Here is an 11,408-nt window from a genome sequence, read left to right on the forward strand (position 1 = left end):
AGTGATCGTTCATAATTGGACGTTACCTGTACAGAGACAAGATGTTCCCGGGTGGATGTATTGTAGCAACTTGAATATAGTTGAATATAGAGTGTAAATGTACTTCATCTTAATCGCAGAGATTTCTTTGTAATTCGTATCATGGCATGACTCATGGCTTGTGAAGTATAAGCTTAGTTCTTTTCCTCGAACTTGCTTATCAAAAGCGCACAAGTTAAAACTTGTTTTAGAATCTACAGACTGTTAAAGGTTACATGTGTTCGATGTGAGTCATAGAATTAAAGACCAGCGGTAGGTCGTGACATAAAACTGTCGACTGTCCCTTGTGTCTTTTCTGTCTCTCATTGGTGTAGTATCTCGCACATACGACGGTGGGGGAATCGCAAAGCGCCGAAGGCCGCGAGCGTCGTAAGTGTCAATGCGTGCTTTCGGAATGCCCAGCTCGCGACTTCGGCGCCACACTTGCGATCCCCCCCCCCCCCCCCCAACGTGGCATGTGCGAGAGACTACACCAATGAGAGACAGAAAAGGCACAAGGGACTGTCGACGCTCTAGTCCTAACATAGAGAGGCAGTGTGGGGGACAATGTTGACAGTGCGATGTAACATTCAGTACTCGTCGTGTTCAGTGTATTTGAAATATAATATATTGCCAAGCCCTATATGTCAGACTATATTCTACACCCACCTTCTGTGACCTGGGGTACTATCTAGAATCTGAGGTCATGACCTATCACCTAAATCCTCCATGTGGATAGGTCATGACATATCAATGACCTAGCACTGAATTACAAAACAAGTAACCCAAATATTAACAGTTAACTCCACACAATAAACTGTCATCTGTAATTAACAGATAATGGGGTTAAAATGTCACTACGCCGTGTCTAATTGGTAGGTTGGTGGTGTAATTGATACAATTAAGGCAAAGTCTATGAATTTGTCGGTCATCTCTTTAATCATCGGACAATTTTTACCTCAAGCTGACATGCGGTCCTATCTTCATTGGTCACATTTGGTCCCCGAGGAGGAGTCAGTGAACTTGAGATCTTGTTGGTTTGCAAAATATCAACCATTAAGATGGCCTAGATGATTATAGGTATCATCTAAAACGTCGATTAGTATCATCTCTGCATATGAAAACGATCGTAATTTACATGCTGTTTCGTTGGCGTATGTTTATTGCACTCATTGAACATCAACAGCGAGGACGAAATTGAAACATAGTTGAATAAAGACGACAGAAATTATACAAGAATACATTTACCGGTGTAGTTTATGTTTTTGAACTTTACCCACTAAGACTAACTGTCGTTGAAGTCACTGTTGAAGTGTTGTATTTTCCGTCGCCGTGGGCGTCATTTCTCGTCCATGCGTATATGGAGGAATGTATTGATATCAAAGTAGCTGTGGTCCTGTTTTCTGTTGCTCTGTTCTTAGAATAGCTCCGCGCCGTGACGAGACCTTACCTTGGTGATGGAAGAATGGACTGATATAAAACCGCAATGCCTTTTGCAGGCGTTTCAGATACAGTGTAAAGTGGGAGAAACAAGTACAGGTCATATTTGCTAAGTGATCGGTTGTTCACATGCGTGCGATTGACGGCAGGTGATAAGGTCGTCTGCTTCTGTCGATTAGCCATCTATCTTGATATCTGTCTTGATTTCTGTCTTGATTTGACATTTGTTTGTATTTGTTTGTTTGTTTGTGTACTTGAATTGCATTCCTTGCATTATTTGCCGCAAAGTGACGAGTTGCAAATTGCAAGTCTGCTCTTATTCCGATACCCAGAAGTTCGATAATATGGCTTTTGGTCTTAATTCATCGTGACCTGTAAACATCAGTCCAGACCCTGTTCACCGTGACCCAGGTGGCAAAGCTCTTAAGATAGTACGCGCTTCGACATTGAAAAACTTCAAATTTCGCTCTTTTTCGCAACGACACGTTAAACAAGTCAAATTCGAAAACAAGAATAAAATCAAGGGGTCACTTTTCAAAATGTAGTAGTCCAGAGAAACAAAATTGCCTAATTGGAGGGGGAGTGAAATTTTAGATTTTCAAAAAACGAAGCCGGTGAGCTTTTTATTCTTCTTCAGCTTCAAACCACAACCCCATAAGTGTTAGACCAAAAGGCATCGTAAAAGCTTAATTAACAGTAACTGTCCCCAGCCGAAGCGCATTCTACCTTAATTGGCTAAAAATTACCTCGCAGACGTCGCCGGCAGTTTTTATTTCTTGGTAAGATTGGAATTTCCCCTGACGTCATAGAATAGCACCCCTCGAGTGTTGTGTGCCCAGTAAAGGTGTCAAACGTGTCCAAATGCTACAGACGATAGGACGTATACTGAAGAGAAATCTAGAAATGTGACGTACTTTGTAAGCAACAGGTGGATCTTCTTGACAGAATAAGGTGAGTGATTCCAACATGTCCCAGGCTTTTGCAGAAAATGCTACTTAACTTATTTGAAAACGTCAGCAATTATTCAAGTTGGTGAAACAGGACTACCAGACCATTATTTACGTTTGCGCACGACATCAAAACTTAGGGCGTAGCACTTAGGGGATCAGATGAAGTTTCGTGCAAAATCCAAATGCAATCGCCTGTAGACAATGTAGTATTACTCCTCTCCTGAATCGATGACGTCACCTAAGTGAAGCCATACTTAATGTGATATTCAACACATATTACATTATTTATGTGTTGTCAATGAACTGAGAATGACCGACGTGTGTTTGTGTTTATAGTGCACTCCATGCATGGTGTTTGTTCTTGACTTATTCTGCTATTGTCAAGACAAGTGAAGTTGCAACTTTGACAATGACCCTGCAGTGATTTTTTGAAAATTATCAGTAAACTTTGACATCGGAATTGAAATGATATCGTGTAAATATTGGTGAAGTTTGACATTTTGACATCGGCAGTGAGTCACGTGATCATGCGCGACCTTTTTAATTGTGGCAAGAGTAGTCTTTGTGTTTATCAAGACAGAAAACTAGAACGGTTACGGGTTTTGAAAGTGTTATTTCTGTTCTACACTATGGCTGGGCAACTTCTATTTGTCTACTGGATCCGGTTGATCTTTCTATGGTATAAACATAATCGGTTTCCGTGCCTGCTCAGCAGTTTCCGCAGAAGTTCCGAGAAATTCGACGCCTGCGCTTTACTGTTGGCCAGGTGCGGTCACGATAATCACGCATGCCCAACATTCTTGCAGAATCAGGGTAGCTGGTTGACAACAACTGCCGGCAATCGAAACAGAAACATCAGAGGGTTACCAGACACAAATTGTTGTTAAGACTAATATAGAAATCAAACTGAAGTATAAAGTAGCGCGATTGCCTCTGAATTTAAATGACCATTTACGGTAAATGTATAGAGGATTAACGTTTCCAAACAAGATTTTGGAATCATAACAACTCTTTTTAAGCCATAGAATGAAATCGGTCCAATGTCTTGATATTACAAAGGTAACAACATTGTGTGATGTAATTATGAGATAGATCCACGATACAATTATGGTGAAATAAGTATTAACTTTATCCGATTATGCAACACGGACTAAATTGGTGGAATACGAAACGCGTTCTAATTTTTTAAAAGTGGCAGATACTGTCAAAAATGCTACAAGATACACAAGGACTGAAAATTGCTTCTTTGTTTTGAACTATGAATTGCTGATACCATGTTGGGAAATGTAACACTATTTCAACAGACAAATCATAGCCGAAATAAATGAACTGATAGGAAAATAGCATTATTCCTCTATCTCCTCGTCCAGTCTCGTAAAGCGCCGCTAGCGGTAACATTATGGTATTTGCCAGTGTTTCTGCGATGTTAGTAAAAGTGAATTTTCTTGTTCTACTTCAAAAGGTATGTCAAAATACCCGGCCAGGTGTTCAATTTTTCAATAAAGCCCGCAAATATGTATATGTAATGTTCAAACTTTTTCGTCTACAAATGATTTCTACTCCACGAACTATAATTATTCATTTGTAAAGGTAGTATGCGCTTCGAAAGTGAAAGAGTTAACTTTATGTTCAAACACTCCTCGATAAAACTTTCAGCCATTCTCTTATCAAATGAAGAACAAAAACCATTGATCACAGTGCAAACTTTGTTACTAAAAAAAAATAAATTACCTGACATTTACCGAAATTTGAAATTCAAAATGTCGGCCACCCCTATGTCAAATGTAAGAAGGAAATACAATTTTTGAAAACCTAAGATGATGAAACTTTTTCTTACTGCAAGAGCTTTAAAGTTAGCCCAAACAAACAGGAGATAGATCAGAATTGTAAAACTGTCAGCGTCTTCATATCTGTCCCCGAGGTGTATTCTCTTCTAGTACCTTAATAATAAAATCGCATGTTGTACTAAACAGATTGTTTCAGTGAGACTAATTCATATCTTTGATTCCAACATATGTTAGGGAGGAGAATACGAAAACAATGTTTGCTTTAAATAACACAAATGAGGAAATCGTCATCAGACGTTACAGCTTTTGTCCCTTTCAATGCCAAGATCCCAAAATCAAAAGACGGGCAACTTGGAGGTCACCTGTCTATGCCATTTTACTACCAAGTATTTTGACGTCGCTTTTTTCTGATTCATTTTTATCGGACTATCGTCGCATTTCAGACAACTTTGTGGAAGTTCACGCAAACACCTAGGAAAGCAAAGATAATGAATTCTTGACTTGGATACATATGCCCGGACGTTATTTTCAAAATATCAAAGTTCAATAAACAAAGCAGCAGCAGTGATTCAATGCTAATTTTGTTTCGTTTCGTTTTATTTTGATCGTTTCCACGAAGAGTCCCTCTTCCCCTACCAAAAAGTGTGAGATCTTCAGACATATGTTGTTCGATATATATTCAGGAAACCACATCAGTCTGGATTACAACTGATACAGGTTTCACAAACAATTGGTGAAAAAATACATTACTTAAATGTCTTGGTCAAACATTGGTAATAGATTTAATGAGTAACAAAAGATTATGAATACACATTTCTTGGTAATCAGACACCTAAACAAAAATTATCAAATAAAACGATCCATATATTTGAACTTAAAGCTGCATTCTAGGGCAAGGTCGTCGTTCACCTACGGAGCAACGGAATGTTACATCGTTGTGTTTAGTTTTGAATTGTGTCATTTATTCTTACATTCTTCATTCAGATCAATGACTCTAGCCAGTTTGTTGCAGTATGATGTGCAGTAAAATATAATTATGCTTTGGTCTTTAGATATATTAGATATTTTACAATCTAGTCTCTGTGGCTTTGTCAAACAACTATAATACATTGGCAGAGTAAGCCTACTCAACGGATGTGAAATGCGGTCTAAATCGAACGTTTATGTTGCAACCTAAATTGTGCCACCAAAATAATCCATAGTCAAAGCCCGGGTTTTGACTGACATGTTAAAACTGTGTCATAGTACTGAAACTTGGTTGGAATTCTACAGAATTCCATATGTCTCAACAAATTCAGGCAATTGTTTGTCATTGTTAGCAATTAATTGAAATTGTGCAGCAACTTCACCATGGCTTATAGTTTCATTCAGTTTACATAATCGCCAATGTGCTTGCTCACGCGACCATACAACGAGAAAATGTTAGTTTCGTTCCCACATTCAATTTGATAGCATTGTATGCAAATGAGAACGTGTTAGCAAATCCAATCCGACGAAATTTCATACGCTACGGTGTACGTTACGTCTGAACATCTAAAATTCAAAACATTAATATTTTCTGCCGAACCAACATTTACAAATTAAAACAAATCTCTCTCTCTCTCTCTCTCTCTCTCTCTCTCTCTCTCTCTCTCTCTCTCTCTCTCTCTCTCAACATGTATGCATGTAATAAGTAATACGCATATTCTACATATTCTTCTGGTGTTCTTGGTCGATCTCATAAATAACGCCAATATATGAGCAATTTGAATTCGTCGGAATGGCATAACCATCCACTTCCAAAAATAGCAGGACTAAGTACAAATATAAGTAAAGGCAATGAACGATTGAAAACAAACACATTTCTGTCTGGCGATGGCGGTAACGTATGAAACTCAATAGTAAATATTCTGAGTTTCCTTTATGTGTTTTTATGTTTATACCGCTCTGTATGGCTCTGCGAGTCCTGCATCCAACAGAGTGCTCCTCTGTGCACAGGAAGACAGCAGAGATATAACGTCATTCTACAACCTTCATTCGTCCGATATAGGTAAGATGTCCATGAATGAATGTGGTTGCGGCACAACGTTGCATATTATTGAATGGAAAGCTGCACAAGAGTCAAAAGGGTCGAAGGAAACATGGCGACGTTCCCTCCGCAAATCAGATATATATGTGGTAAGGTTTGACCTATGCATTCTATGCAATGTTTCTCTAGGGGTTGAGAGAAAACATATATCCTTCTTAACAAAGTACAGTAATGTTCAAATTTGCTCTTATTTTATTTTTATTTATTTATATGAATCAGGCTCTAGGCCAATAGAGAAATAAAAAAAACACACTTAACATAGATATATCTTAGTGCTAACTTACTGCATATTCAGTGTGCACTAAGCAGTCTTTAATATATCGAGTGACAGTTTATGTATATAGCTGTTTATTTCCTTTTAGGTTTATGTTATAGAAGTACAAAAGAAGGGCAAGATATACACTATAAGTAGAAGGTTTAGCGAATTCTATAGTCTGAATGAAAAGGTAAGTCTTCCACTTGTTCTCATGTATACTCTGACCCATAGATTTGTTTGCTCCAGCGATATTTTCCAGTCTTTGCTCCATCCAACACACATACCAATAATATTCCTACTATCATAATGCAGCTGTTGCTAGGGGCTTCAGGATTGTTGCTATGTACTGCAAGCGTGAATATCGCATAAGTAGGATTCCATTTCCTCGATGAGATGTGATTGGGAGATTTTCAGGCATTTTCGAAATAAATGAAATAATTTATTAAACGTTTCTTGTCCTAAGATTAGTTTTTTTGCAAAAGACACGCAGTATACAGCATGGTTTTCCTTTGACAGATCAAGCAACATTTTGTAGGAATCACATTGAGTTTTCCATCAAGGACGCTAATTCCTCCCTATGACAAAGGTGGGTATCACTGTGCTCTTTGACAATCTATTTAATGTTGTGAGTGAGCTTTTTGACGTCACGTGACTCGATGTCACTACATTGTCTTGCCTAATTAACAGGCCGTGTTGTATCAACATAACATAGAAATGCCAGCGTTTTGAGTCAGCATCGGATAATTGTGAGATCCATAGCAACTAGTATAGGACGACTGTAACAGACGAAGTATGTTGGTCAGTAGGACAGACAACATGAACTTGCCTTTATCTATTTATTGTGTAGAATCACTGGATACCAGACAGTCGGAGCTAGATGTTTTCTTAAAACACATCGCTGACCACAAACGCATGCGTGAATTGTGAGTACGTTACAGTGTAATTTTCTGGTCGATGTCCTTGCACTGTCTATTATTGATAGATTCTATTATTGATTGTTTATTGATAAACTGCAAATAATCACCGTTATGATGAACTCACATGTTCAGCAACCATCAGCGAATATACAGAGCTGTATTCTTCTTCTTGCACCGGCGGACTTTGACTTTTTTTATCAAAAGGGGAAATGCTAAAGTTCGATCCAATGGGAAATCTCATTACCAATAATAAATATCTTCCAGTGAATGACTGAATAACGATTTGGCGATACTATAAAGATCACTGATCATTAAACGTTTCAAAAAAAAATAGTTGAAACAAATCAAAAAGAAATTCGAACCATTACGAAATGTTTCACCGTGAATAAACAACGCAAGATGCTTCCGTCACGGTGATGGCAGTGGTAATCATTTGACTGACGGAGCGCCTTGTCTGAAGATGGTACAATGTATTTTTAGTAAACTTGTGCGAAACTGAACCCGATAAAATACTGAAAAGTTCGGGTTTTTTTCAGTGAGCCGGTAATACGGTTTTTATTGGAGGATCCCTCTGAGGAAGTTACAGATGGGGACAAAGTAAGTTGAACATCTGTAGCTGTACTGACAGGCTATGTCGATTTTTATCAGTCTGTTATTTGGCCATGTGCCTGTCGCTTTACGTGCCTAGTTACGTATACACTAGACTCCTGCACGCGTACGTTCAGCTGGAAGTACGAATGTTTACGCATAGTATGTATGTATGTATGTATGTATGTATGTATGTATGTATGTATGTATGTATGTATGTATGTATGTATGTATGTATGTATGTATGTATGTATGTGTGTGTGTGTATGTGTGTATGTGTGTATGTGTGTATGTATGTATGTATGTATGTATGTGTGTGTGTATGTATGCATGCATGCATGCATGCATGTATGTATGTATGTATGTATGTATGTATGTATGTATGTATGTATGTATGTATGTATGTATGTATGTATGTGTGTGTGTGTGTGTGTGTGTATGTGTGTATGTGTGTATGTATGTATGTATGTATGTATGTATGTATGTATGTATGTATGTATGTATGTATGTATGTATGTATGTATGTATGTGTGTGTGTGTGTGTATGTATGTATGTATGTATGTATGTATGTATGTATGTATCAATCCTTGTGTCTATGTATGTACAAAGACCAACATGCCGCGCTTCAATTATACGTACGTATCTCAGAGCCATTTTAGCGATGTATCTATCGAATCGTTTTCAGAATGTACCTGCCAATCGACTTTCAGCAGACACAAGTGTACAGAATGAACAAGAAAGACGACCTTCGGTAAGCAAAGGTGAGAAATATAATCCAGCCATTTTATGTTAAGAAGTAAAGGCTGCAAATGGACAAATAATCGAACTGCGTATAGCTTAAAGAATAGTTTTGAGGGCAATAATTTTGCCATGATTTTTTTTGAAAAAAAATGTACGCTGTATGAATCTAACTATCCGTCTTTCAGTCAATGTCTGCATATCAGTCTGCCTGTCTTTAGGCCTGTCGATATTTCTGCGTTTCTGTCAGCCCGTTTGTCTGTATTGGCAATAGACCGACCAACCAACATGATTTGTTTACTCATCCATGTTATATAAGTAGCAGTTAGCATGTTCATGTGTTCATCACGCCTCGAGTTCATGTTTAACTGTTACCATACTTGAACGTGTTTTGACTGATTATTGGATTAAACTTGACTGAAAATAATGTCCTTTGACTCTGAATGTAGTTTAATTTAGGCTATTATTCTGTTTGAACCTCTTGTGTTTCAGGATACGTCATAATGCAATATTTTCAGTGTAAACAACGAACAAATAGTATAGCAATACAAAGAGTATAATTATATTCGTAATGTTTCATTAATTACATACAAGAGTTATCTGTTCATTATATAGATCAGCAGCCAGTCCAATTTAACAACTATAACTACAATTACAACATTTATGGACATGACCACGCCGTCCAGATAGGAACAGAAAATACTCAACACCGTATTCCGCCTGGCTCGGACCCTGAAGGCCACCCCGGTCTGAACAGTACGTAAAACGCCCATTCTTTGCCAAACATTTATTTGTTTATGCGGATGGATATGAGGGTCAGTCTTTTAACTTTTATGTTCAAAGTCATGGACGTTGCTTTTGAAAACGAAACGTCGTTACATTAAATTCCTTGAATAGACAGGCAGCATCGCATCATTTACAGATAAGGGACTGGACACAAATTACAGGGGGGTGGGCCGCCATTTTTCGCGCAAGCATTTTTGAAGGGTCATAAAATTTTGTGCAAGCCTATGGGGAGGGTCACCTTTTTTCATGCATCAAAGCTGAAATTGCATGTGCACGTTATGGAATACTGAAAAAAGAAAAAATACCTCCTGGCACTTTCATTTTCTGCCATTACCATTTTCGGCGCGCCCTTCGGGCGCAAATTTCAGGTATAATAAACAATGTATGATGATCCAAGCAGCCACATTGATTTAAGTTGTCATGATTTCTACTTATTCAACACTATTGTGCATAACTGTCCCCTATAATGACTCTTTCAATAACAATTTGGGAGATTACTTATTTGACATCATTCTCCCATTTACAATACATTGGGTATAGGTCGGTGTCAAACGTTCATGTCGCTGTATGTACATTTTTAATTTTTGAGGACATTGACAGAATACAAACTGTTCAGAATAGTGCATAGTGTCATCAATAACAACTGGAAGCTTCAGGTCGAACAACTTTTGAATAACAATTTAGGATCAGATAACCTATGAGTTATTTGTAGTTTCCTCATAGCCTACAATGTATAGTGAATCAACATTTTGGTGAAATTCCAAAATCAAATTTCTTGCACACACATGGACTTGTAACCACTCTAGTCTAATCAAGAACATAAATATCAATAATCAAGCATACATAAATACACAGATTTGCCAAGTTTTGTATTTAAAAAAAAGTATTCATAGTTTCTTCATAGACTACAATGTATAATGGATCCACATTTCATGTGAAATTCCAAAAACAAAGTTATTGTACACAGATGCACGTGTTACCACCCTCTTCTAATCAAACACAATTATGTCAATTATTCAGGGTCATATATACACAAATAGTGCATATTTTTAATTCTGAAAATTTTTTTACAGTTTTGTCATAGACTCCCATGTATAGTGGATCAACATTTTATGCGAAATTCCAAAAACAAAGTTATTGTACACAGATGCACATTTTACCACCCTCTTCTAATCAAGCACAATTATGTCAATTATTCAGGGTCCATATATGCACAAATAGTGCAAATTTTTAATTCTGAAAATTTTTTGACAGTTTTGTCATAGACTCCCATGTATAGTGGATCAACATTTTGACAGAAATTCCAAAATCAAATATCTTGTTCACATGTGCACTTGTAAACAACCCATGCTAATCAAGTATATCTATATCAGTTATTGAACATCTGTATATGAACAGATATAGCTAGTTTTATACTGGAAAATACACGTTCGTAGTTTTCTTATAGTCGACTACATGTATAGTGAATCAACATTATCGATAAAATCTAAAAATTACATTTTTTGTACAGGCATGCACTTTTTACCTGCCACTTCAAGCAAAGTACATTTACATGAATAACACACATATGATTTGATATTTTTTGGACAACGCATTATATCGGCCACATTTTGCCTTTCTTTCGGGAGGGCGACTTAAAAAGTATAGCAAGTCAGAAGGGGGTCTTTAACACATTGCGGGGTTTTTTTGGGGTATTGAGTAACAGGGGAGGGTCACTTATTTTCAAGCACGGATAAGGGGGAGGGTCACTAATTTTGTGCATTAACTTTTGAAGGGTCACTATTTTTTACGCAGCGGTTTTTCGAAAAACACCGGCCCACCCCCCCCCCCCCCTGTAATTTATGTCCAGTCCCTAAACG

Source organism: Ptychodera flava, chromosome 19 (assembly GCF_041260155.1).
Source record: "Ptychodera flava strain L36383 chromosome 19, AS_Pfla_20210202, whole genome shotgun sequence".
In the NCBI taxonomy this organism is placed as follows: domain Eukaryota; kingdom Metazoa; phylum Hemichordata; class Enteropneusta; family Ptychoderidae; genus Ptychodera; species Ptychodera flava.